Source organism: Nothobranchius furzeri, chromosome 15 (genome assembly GCF_043380555.1).
Source record: "Nothobranchius furzeri strain GRZ-AD chromosome 15, NfurGRZ-RIMD1, whole genome shotgun sequence".
Classification (NCBI taxonomy): domain Eukaryota; kingdom Metazoa; phylum Chordata; class Actinopteri; order Cyprinodontiformes; family Nothobranchiidae; genus Nothobranchius; species Nothobranchius furzeri.
The window spans coordinates 62,276,370-62,288,422 of record NC_091755.1 but is presented as its reverse complement, the minus strand read 5'-3'; the positions used below and the strand labels follow the sequence as shown (position 1 = coordinate 62,288,422).

The window sequence follows — 12,053 nt, the reverse complement described above, 5'->3', positions numbered from 1 at the left end:
GTGCGATCCTTTCTGCACATCGCCTTTATATTTAAATTCCCCCGTCGGAGTCCAGTTTAATCGTGTCATTTTCAGCAGGTACTCGGCGTTTTTTCTTCCGCGCACAGGAAGATTCTGTAGCGTTTCATTAATGAGCGTGTCAGCCGCTGTTTCTACAGCTGACGTAGGCTCAGCCGTCACAGTGGGCGGTTCAGTGGGAGTTGCACTTTCGTGTAGTCCGCTTTTCATCAACTTCAGATAACGCTGTAGCAGCGCATTGTATTTTTTAATTTTCTCATACGGCGTTAATCCCGTCTCCTGCATAATTAATTTCATTTCAGAGTCAAGATTCTCTTCAGCCACGTCCCGTATTGTAGGTTTAACAAGCTGACGTAATTGTTGGGGGGTCACCATAAACATTTTTTGAGAAGCCATCGTTTATTTCCTTATTAAGCCACCTATCAGTTCGCCGATCAGAGGCGCAGCGGCTGCTAAGAGTATGGGTAGAAATCCGCCTTTCTGACCGACTAAAAGCTTCTTTTTTTTTAAAAGGCTAGTTTTGTTATGAGTCAACTGTCTGAGCACCGTTTTGCTTTTAGACAACTTTCGAAATTGACGCGGCGACAGACGTATATTTCCTTTGATCACGTTTAAAGCTATCTCGCACAAAGCCTTCAGAACGTCCTCGGAGCACCCTTTTAAAAACTCCCGACGTTGGCTAGGCTTCATACGTGACAAAGCACGTAGAATCTTGGCGTTGCGTTTTATCCGGGCTGACATGGCTCTGTTTTAGACAAATACACCGCGGTGAGTTGATCCGGAAGTAAACCCGTACGGAGACGGAAAGATTCTGGCGTTTCCGCTTTTAAATCCACAATTAAATAACCGTACGGTTCTGACGTAGCGTCTTGAAAACTCTCCATGAAATATCTTTTTTGGGTAGGATATATTTGATTTGCTAAAACATTGATTTGCAATTTGTCTCGAGGGTTTTTAAACAAAATCAAATAATTGATGTTTAAGCTGATGGAACGACTATGTTTTCCTTGATGAAAAACATTTTGAGTGATTAAAATGACGCTCATATTTCTGTGATGTCTCAGCTGCGTAAATAATTTTAGCACTCCAGGATGGCTGGACGTTTGAGACATCATGTCATCCAAGATCACCAAGTGATTATGACCCGATGGAAATAAATCATCATCCTCGAATGAAAGCGGGAGACCTTGAACGAATCGAATACTTTTATTACAAAGATCATCATACATAGGTTGATAAGATGTAAAAAACCACACGATGTTTTTTGGCATTTCAGTTAAACATTGCATACAATTTTCCAAAATACTTTTTACAAAAAAGGTTTTTCCACAGCCTGACGGACCAGCAATTTGTGCACTGAATGGAAATTTTAGTCTAGCGTCAAAATCAGTTTCCATTTTTAATACCCAAATGGTTCTGTACTGCCGTCAGCAAATAACCTCCGCTTATCAAAAATCACACGAAACCTTTTCACAAATGAAACGTTTGAGAGAGTGAGACCTTTTTTATCTCTCTTGACGATCTCCTGCCGAGTTTGCAAAAATCTTCCCCTTTCTCCAGACACGTACCCCTCAACCAGCAGCGCTAAGCTGTCAAAATTGATGTGATCAGATGAAATGAATGACTGTGTGATACCCTTAGCCTTTAGCACCACCTGCTGGCGGTCCCGGGTTTTGTAAGCATACGTTTTTGGACCGGATGAAACAAATTCCGTGATGGAATCGCCGTGCAGTTCATCGGTTAAATCCCCCAGCAGCGGTCCTGTTGGTAAAACACACTCATTCTCTTTGACAGAATAAATTATAGAATCTGTATCGTAATAAATGACGCGATTTCCCAGTTTGTTCAACGCATTTAATAATTTCAATCTGGCATAAGTTGTGGTGAATGCAGCGATAAAAATGTTGTTGCTTCTGCCAGGAGTCGTTAGGCATTTTTCTGCCAAACTGTGTTGCACCAGAACGGCTCCTGAAGTGAGAAAACTGAAGAATTTAACATTGTATCTCCCTGAAAACAGAATGTCAAAAAATTCATCAGGTTTTTGAACAAATGTGGTTTGTACAAGATCATCTCTTTGACCAAACTTTCCCCAGAGTGAATTGAGACATAATTTTGAAATGGCACGCTTAGCAGGATTGTGCTGAATCTTAGACGCATCTAATAGTATTCCCTGACGAAGTTGGTAGTCCTGAATGTATTTTCTTTTCGAGTCATCGTCAATCAATCCTTCAGGAAAACCAGACGCTTGTTGTTTCTGCTTCAAAAACGTGTTAATGTAACCTGCGAACACATCTTTACTGCTTTTCTCAAAATCCCAGACTTCAATCATTTTCACCAGACTGTAACCTGAATCCAAAGCGTAATTGAACTCTACACTCACCCAAACGCCCGTCAAAGCACGTTGAGACGCGCTGTGTGAACAAGAATCAGATTGATTATTCATTTCAGCGCATGTGCGACACAGTGTAAAAACGAGTTTACCTTTGGATGTTTTAAAAGGCAGAACAGGGAAAAACAGTTTTCTGGGTGGCAAAACGACAGCTTTAATCAAACCAAAATAGTGACTCGGATCTCTGAAATTTTTAACATGAATTTTGGGATGGCCTATGGGGTAAGTCTGTGTGGCGTTTACATAAGGGTACAGGCTCGTAAAATCCACATAGTGGATTTTTTAACCGCTCTGAGCAGAATGCCTCAGCCGAACCGGAAAAGTTCTGCCACCATACAGGGCTTCACGAGGTGAGAGAGGAGCCGGCGGTGGATCAAATCTTGAGACAAACTGTTTCACGTCCGGATCAGTTTTTACCATCTCCTGCCAATCATGTTCCCAAATGACATTCATTTTTAATCGATGCACAGTTTCCAACGACTGAAGCTTTTCGACGGTTTTGTCATAAATTTCACCAAAAGTGATTTTTCTCAGAGGACATATGGATGACTGTAAGAAACATTTTGGACAGCCGTGGAAAAAACAACCCATATACTCAAACCCTTGTTCGACGCCTGAAATCACAGCATATCCGTCGAGATAAAAATCTCCCACTTTATACTCCCCCAAAGGCGTTAAAGCGTGTTGAATGTCTACATTTTGACTGCGTGAAACCCATTCCAGCCACACGATGCTTGAACTTGAAAATGGTTTTTGTTGCGGTCGATAGCCGAGCGGACAAGGAATGGCCAATGTGTCTGGTTTTAGGAATTTTGATCTAAACACACGCATGCAAGCTGAAGCGATCGTGACAGATTTCAGCGGGTCGATACCTGTTTCATTAAAAAACTCCTCTCTGAAAATACCGCATGCTTTACGCAGAATTTCCACATCGTTTCTACAATAAAACACGGCCTCCTTTCTGAAATCAAACAGCTGCTGTTTAGACACATCGGTGTACCATTCTAAAAATATTTTTTTATGCTCCGGAGACATTTGTTCAAACCCATAATGGCTGACATCTGGGTAAGGTCCTTTATAATTCAGATGTTCAAGCGATGAAAATCTGTGAGGAAAATAACCTTTAGTTTTATCTGTAAAGCCCAAAGCAGCTGGAAGGTTGGCTAATTTCATCATGAGGAAACTTAAGGAATCAATGAATCTCAGCCCAAAGTCTGGATCGTGAAAACTCAGTATTTTACAGCCTTGCATGAGTATATTTTTGGGAACAATTTTTAATTGACACATAGCTCTCAAAATTATATAAGCATCAAATCCGCGCGCATTGTGTGCAACAAATGTATAATTGCTGAATTTAGGACGACGCATCTGCATAATAAAATCTTTAATGCAATCTAAACCAAATTTCTCCCAAACGTCGCCTGAATCGGATTTTGCACAGATTAAAAAAGGTGTATGCACACCGTTCTGATCCGTAAACGTTTCAGTGTCGTAATAAATAACCTTTTCCGTTAAACCGTCATCTTTTTTTTCAAGCTGAATAAAACAGCGATGATCGTCCGTGACCACCGACTGTTTGCAAACGATGCATTTGGTCGCTGAGCAAACGTGCTGTGAACCATTTCCACCCATGGCGATGTAATAAGATTGTTTACAAATGGTGCATTTTTTAAACATTTCGCAAGGAGAAACTAACCTGTTTGCTTGAGGCCTTAAAACAGGTGTTTTGTGAGTTTGAAAACATATTACATTTTGGCATATTCTATTACAATCAGAACATGTGATGAGAGACGTTTCTGTCCGTTTGCATAAATCGGTATTACACACGCGACAGAACCATTTACAGTGATGTCCGTTTATGTTATTATAAGCGGAAAAGCACCATGAACAAAAATATTTGGCTCCTAAGAAACCTTTAATATTTTTTATGCCGTAATAATGTTGATTCAGTAGCAAAATGAACAACGGATTTGTTCGATCGCTAAAATCTGTTTCAAATTTAGAAATGATTCTGTCGGATCTGTAAAAAATGATTATTTTTCTTTGAACAATATTTTCAAATTGAATCACGTCGCTAAATGAAACGGTTGATTGCTCCTGAAGCCCTGCCTGTTGATGAATATTTTTAGCCACATTCAATAATTCTGTATCTCTCGCTGAGGGATTTAACAGTCCGGCTATGCTTAGCGCAAAACACAACGGCTGATTGGCCTCTGGAGGACAAATGAGATGGTTTCGTTTTTTATTGACTAATTCGTGATCCAGAATGGATTCGATTTTTCGTTTTCCGCCGCCGGACGGATTATTTATCACTTGCAGTCTGAAATTAAATTCGTTGTCGGCCTCTAATGCTTCATTTGATTGGACTAACAGATCCAGTAAATACTGAAGCTGATTTAACATATTTGATCCGTCATAATTAAAATTAACGTGGTGCGTCGTGTGCAAAGTATTAATTTCAAACTGGACTCTATCGTTGGGACGCGCAATCTGGCTTCCTCTTTCAGCAAACCTGTTTAATATTTCCATCAGATTAATATAAAACTCGGCTGGGTCGTTGATTGCTTGAAAAGACACTCTCTCTCTAATTTCACGCTGGTTAAAAGCTGCGTTTACGCTCCCTCCGATCTGCCGGTGTTCTATTTGTCTCAATATTTCATCTACAGCTTGTGGAGATGGGTCATCTGAATTTGCTAGTATTTGATCGATCTCGTTTACGCGCTGCTGGTGTTCTATTTGTCTCAAAATTTCGTTTATTGCTTCTGATGAAGGCTCATCTGAATTTGCTAGTATTTGATCGACATCGTTTGAAACGGCTTGGGATGCTAAAATATCGTCTAAGATCTCACTATCTGAAGCTAATTCATCTACTTCACTCAGTCCGCTTAAATCAAACCAGTCAGTTAACACCAAATTATCGGCCTCCTCCACTGAGGGATTTTGGCTGGCTAAAATTCTATCTAACAAATCTACGTTTAATTCATCATCTACTTCAAACAAATCTGAAAGGTCATCAAACCAATTTTCACTCATGATACAAAAGACATTAAAAACCTACTAAAAATGAAGAAAAAAATCTGCGTCGTCCTTTTACAGAGCCAGAACTTGTTGCATCACATCGACCAGGCCGGAATTGACTTGCAGGAGCAAATACCCAAGCTTCATCCTGTTTAATCTCTGCAATGGGGTAAATCTGCCCCGCTTCTTCTTCTTCAGCCGTTTTTCTGATGAAAAAATAAATAAAAATAAATAAAATGAACGAGCTTTTAATAAATTATATATATAAATTTAACTTACTCTGTACAGGTGCAGGAGGTGGGGCGTTCTCTTCGTCGGTCGTGGGTTGTTCTGAAAGGATAAAAAACATCATCTTTTTTACTTCAAAAATTAAATATACTATGCAGAGCGGTTTTGTGAAACAGCTTACCGGCTGGCTGCTCAGGACCACGTTCAGCGGTTTCAGAGTCGCTGTCGGATTGTTCTGAAAGAATAAAAACAAGGAAAAATATGAACGAATCATCTTTGAAGTAAATAACCACCTTTTTATAAATCTCTTACCCTGTGCTGGAGAAGGGGGAGGAGGAGGAGGAGGTGTGGGCGGAGATATTGAAGCGGCTGTCGGATGTTGTTCTGAAAGTATAAAAAACAACGGTAAATGTGAACGAGTCATCTTTGACTTATTAATCAGTTGTTTTTTTATCGTTACCATCCGTCTGCGCATGAGAAGGGGTTGGAGGTGGTGGTGGGGGCTGAGATATTGGGGGTGCGTAGGCCGTCGGCCGTTGCTCTGGAGAATAAAAACGATAAATATGAACGACACACCTCTGACTTATTAATCGCTATTTTGTAATCACTTACCAGCTTCGAGGATCGTCTGTGGCGTGATGATCCTGTAACGAACAGCTTTCACGTTCGCATTCGCGTGTGATCTGACGGTATGGCTGGGCTGATACGGATGTAAGACGGTTCGGCTGGTGGATGGAGGCGTGGTTGGGTAAAAGTTATCACTTCCGGGGTAAGGTTGAACCCCCTCCTTTTCTGTAAAATGAGATATTTCTCAGCTGAAGAAAAGAACGTTACTTATATATTTATAAAATCCACTCACTCAGATTCTCGACCGCGCGATTAATTTTAGACAAATCATCCAGGGGGGAAGGTACCGGAGTTTTACAAGTTAATTCCTCAATAGGAATTTCTTCCCACTCGCCGTCCGATATGACAATAGCGTCTGAAAATAAAGATGTTAAACCAGAAAGAGAAAAAAAAGATTTGCATCTTGAGTTAAAAACTTACCCGTCATCTTAGCTTGTTACACCTCAAATCACGACTCCGAAAATGCGGGTTTACATTTTATACAGCTGTTTAAAAAAATCTTGAATAGAAAACGGTTGCGATTGGTCGAAAAAAAAATGTTTATAAACAATACATAGTCATTTGCTTTGTTGTATAGGTAGACAAATGTATGAATGGGTGTTTAGAGTTGTGTGTGTGTGTGTGTGTGTGTGTGTGTGTGTGTGTGTGTGTGTGTGTGTGTGCTCGTATCCATTGCTTCATCAAAACTCCCCGGAGCAGAAATAAAAAAACCTTTACGATCCAAAAAATAATACCGTACCGTTTTTGTACCGGACATTTCTTCCTGAAATCTCATCATGTCTCAATTCGAACGTTGTTTTTAGCAGAGGAAGGCTATATTCAAAACACGTATCCATCGGTTCTTCTTATTCTTCTTCTTCGCTCATGTTTTGGTTAAAATGTAGCAGCTCTTTCACTCGTGTGCAAATCCGTTTACGACATGCATGTGCCTTAGTTTAACTATTCTGAGAGGTATGACATTAAAGGTTTGACCAGAGGTACGTCTGCTCTGAGACTTTACTAATCCACCCCTCCCAAAAAACAAACCTCATAAACAGCTTTTTATTTATTTCAGCTGTTATAGGTCCTACAAAATGGATCAAATCTTTTCTCTGAGGCAGGAAGCAATGTGTGTGTGTGTGTGTGTGTGTGTGTGTGTGTGTGTGTGTGTGTGTGTGTGTGTGTGTGTGTGTGTGTGTGTGTGTGTGTGTGTGTGACAGTGAAAACAAAATGTGACACTAAAGGCAGGAGGCGATGGTTAAGCTTTCACTGATGACGAACCAAAGATGCTGTTCACCTAAATAGCTCTTTGAAACAATAGCAAGTCATTTGCTTTTGTGAATTGTTACCATGCCGACTTGGTTAGAATGAACCAGAACTTTGTTTTAAAACTTTCCCGCCACTCTTTCAATACAGCCCACCTGCAAAAAAAGTAAGTAATTTGCTTTTTGTGTGTTGTTTCTGTGACGATTTGGTTCAACCAGTTCTTTGTTTTTAAAACTTTCCCGCCACCTGCAAAAAAAAAAAGAAGTCATTTGCTTTGTCAGAAGTCGCTGGCCGTGCAAAATTGTTTAGAATGAACTTTAAAAAAGCTCAACAGATCTTAAAAGCATCACGCTGAGGTAAGGATCAACTTTTGTTCTTATAGGCTTGAGTATGCAGGGTGGTTTACAACAGGACCATAAATGGTTTAGGATGGTAAACCATTGCTTTTGTGAAGTGAGAGAAATGTTTGAATGGTTTAGTCAAAGACAAATGTTTGAATGTAATCCTTTTACTTCTTAGAGAAGTGTGTGTGTGTGTGTGTGTGTGTGTGTGTGTGTGTGTGTGTGTGTGTGCTTACAGCCTCTGATGATTCATCCATTATTTGAGGTGCTGCTAGACAGAAAGTTTTACACAATAGTTTTAGTTCTGGTCAAAAAGTGTCTGAGAGCTGCATGTAAATAACACATTTAAACACAAAGTTTAAGACTGAACATACGAAATCCAACGTGAACATATGCCAGATGGCTGAGTAAATCAAAGAGATTATTAATGACATAGACAATGTGTCACTCTGAAGAGTTTGTGTGTGTTCAGCAAAAGGCTGCAAAAGTTCTTGCATTGACTTCAGCTTATGCCACCCACTCGAGAGCAAGCAGACCATCCCATCTTGTTTTCTACTTCACAAACAGATTCTTTAACTTTGAGGAGACGTACAACCATTTCATAAGTACTTGACCAGCGTGTGGGGCTGTCATTCACAGCAGTTAGGCTGCACTCATCCACTGTCAGTGAGCCATTTTTTTCTTAGAGCTCGGCTTTTCACCATTCGGACAGATCTGAGCTTTTAAAGAGTTATACACAATAGGATTACACTCAGAAGGGAGGGGGGCTGTGGGAACCGATGGGCTATCACAAAAAGAAACTTCACACGCCATTACACACATTAGCCTATGACGTGGGGATCATGGACATCTGGACACGTTCAACAATACGCCATTGATGATGCGGCGTGGGGGGTCTAGGCCATCTGGACGATCAACAATACACATGTCCATTTGATTAATGATACGGAAGGGGGGGCAAAGATTGAACAATACACCTGTCCATTTGATTAATGATAGGAAAGGGGGGCAAGGTCAAGGGTCAAATGAACAATAGGACTGAAAGGTCAAAAAGGTCAAAGAACAATAGACCTGTCAAAAAGTTTGACGAAAGGTGTCTTATAATTCTCTCTATCTACATATAAATCCATCCATCCATCCATCCATCCAACCATCTAACATCCATTCAACAATCCATCCATTATTTCATTCATCCAACCATTCATCCATCCCATATCAAATCTGAACATATGTTAATCTATCAGTTTCAGACATCAGCAAATATTTCTAAATTCACAGTTCAGCCAATTGTAAAAATGTACCCATTAAACAATTCTCATTCAAATGCCAGCTGTTTAACATTTCAAATTTCGAGTTTTTAATAAATGTTAAAAGATTAAAATTTTCTGCTGTTTAGCATTTTTTGTCCATTCTTCACCTATATTCTGAGCTTTATTACACTTGTTGGTGATTTTTGCTTCTAAATCTTTAAATACATTCAGCTCATTTTCACAGTTTAGCTTAGTTTCAGCTTCACTTCAGCTATTCAGCAGCTTCAGCAATCCGTTTCTGAATTTGGCTTATGCTACTCATTTCACAGTTTAACTAAATATAAAAATTAAACTGTGAAACTAATCCTACTGAAATAACAGGTGTTTAGACATTTAAGCTGTCCAGATTTTTATACAATGTTCACAGATTAAAGTTTTTTTTAGTATTTAGCATTATTTTTCTCTATTCTTCACTTACTTTTTGTGCTTTTTTTTGCTTCTTGGTGCTTTTTGCTTTCACATCTTTCACTACATTCAGCTCATTTGACAGTTTAGCTTAGTTTCAGCTTACTTCAGCTATTCAACAACTTCAGCAATCATTTTCCAAATTTAGCATAAACTGCTAATTTCACAGTTGAACTAAATATAAAAATTAAACTGTTAAACTAGTCCTACTCAAACAACAAGTGTTTAGACATTTTTGCTGTCCAGATTTTTAAATAATGTTCAGATTTCAGTTTTCTGCTGTTTAGAATTGCTTTCTCCATTCTTCACTTTTTGTGCTTTATTTACATTTTGGTGCTTTTTGCTTCTAAATCTTTCAAAACATTCAGCTCATTTGAACAGTTTTGCTTAGTTTCAGCTTCAGCAATTAGTTTCTGACTTCAGCATATGATGCTAATTTCACAGTTCAGCTAAATGTAAAAATTAAACTGTTAAACTAGTCCTACTGAAATAACAGGTGTTTAGACATTTTAGCTGTCCAATTTTTTTAAACAGTGTTCACAGATTAGAGTTTTCTGCTATTTAGGGTTAGTTTTCTTGATTCTTCACTTACTTTTTGTGCTTTTTTTGCTTCTTGGTGCTTTTTGCTTTCACATCTTTCACTACATTCAGCTCATTTGACAGTTTAGCTTAGTTTCAGCCTACTTCAGCTATTCAACAACTTCAGCAATCATTTTCCAAACTTAGCATAAACTGCTAATTTCACAGTTCAACTAAATATAAAAATTAAACTGTTAAACTAGTCCTACTCAAACCACAAGTGTTTAGACATTTTCGCTGTCCAGATTTTTAAATAATGTTCAGATTTCAGTTTTCTGCTGTTTAGGATTATTTTCTCCGTTCTTCACTTTTCGTGCTTTATTTACATTTTGGTGATTTTTGCTTCTAAATCTTTCAAAACATTCAGCTCATTTGAACAGTTTTGCTTAGTTTCAGCTTCAGCAATTAGTTTCTGACTTCAGCATATGATGCTAATTTCACAGTTCAGCTAAATGTAAAAATTAAACTGTTAAACTAGTCCTACTGAAATAACAGGTGTTAAGACATTTTAGCTGTCCAATTTTTTAAACAGTGTTCACAGATTTGTTTTCTGCTGTTTAGGATTAGTTTTCTTGATTCTTCACTTACTTTTTGTGCTTTTTTTTTGCTTCTTTGTGCTTTTTGCTTTCACATCTTTCACTACATTCAGCTCATTTTGACAGTTTCGCTTAGTTTCAGCTTACTTCAGCTATTCAACAACTTCAGCAATCCGTTTCTGAATTCGGCTTATGCTACTCATTTCACAGTTCAACTAAATACATAAAATTAAACTGTTAAACTAGTCCTACTCAAACAACAAGTGTTTAGACCTTTTTGCTATCCAGATTTTTATACAATGTTCACAGATTTAAGTTTTTTGCTATTTAGCATTATTTTTCTTTCTATTCTTCACTTACTTTTTGTGCGTTATTTGCTTGTTGGTGCTTTTTGCTTCTACATCTCTCAAGACATTGAGCTCATTTTGACAGTTTTGCTTTGTTTCAGCTTCAGTTATGCTGTTCAGCAGCTTCAGCTTACAGTTTCAGCTATCCAGCATTCAAACAGCATTTGTGCAACAAATGCAATTTTTCTAGTTCTTCTTCTACTTCTTATTCTGCTTCCATAAACTTTTTGAACCATTTCATCTCCTTCAAATTTTGAGCTATTTCAACAATTTTATATGAAAACGTTCAGCTCGTTAAGCTCTTTCCGGCTATTACTTTTGGCATTGATGTCTTTAAAATTTTTCGAGTTATTAAGCTTTTTCTGCAAAAAATTTCCCATTGAAATGAATGGGATTGGTCAATTTTCAGCAAATTCCTATCACTTTTTTGACCTAAAACTCTATTGGGTTCATTTTAACTCAGAGAGTTCATTCAAAGTTTAACAAACTCACAAGACTTTCCTGTTTAACACATTAAAGAGGCTCTTTGATATCTTTTTTGGTTTTTCTAAAATCGCAGGTAGAAGTTGAGGTACGACATGAAATTTTCAGAAAAATTCACAAAAGTTATAATGGGGAAAGATAGGAGCAGTGACCCTCCCTTTCTCCATTTCTGGCGTTGTACCGAGAGAACGTTGGTTACGTATTGTAACCCCAGATTCTATGAGTCTAGTCGCAGCCCTTAAGCTAGCTGCTATTGGAAGGATGATCTCTGCATCAGCCAATCATGAAGAGCTTAAAGGTACGCCCACCAATAGTGGGCCCCCTCGTGGTATATAGCCACAGTGACCCCATTGCTCACCTCCAATGGCTCTTATTCCCATCATAACCAGTGGGGCCAGTGGCTTAAGGGCTGCGACTAGACTCATAGAATCTGGGGTTACAATACGTAACCAACGTTCTATTTCGTCTAGTCTTAGCCCTTAAGCTAGCTGCTATTGGAATAAAGCGCAGCTGGATGGGTTTACGCC

The 12,053-nt window shown here is 38.7% G+C and overlaps 1 protein-coding gene across 5 annotated transcripts in view; it reads left to right on the top strand.

Annotated features, from left to right (window-relative positions):
* The window catches only part of cacna2d3a (calcium channel, voltage-dependent, alpha 2/delta subunit 3a), a 341,398-nt gene that overhangs the window by 215,145 nt on the left and 114,200 nt on the right, over positions 1–12,053 (top strand). The window lies entirely within an intron of this gene.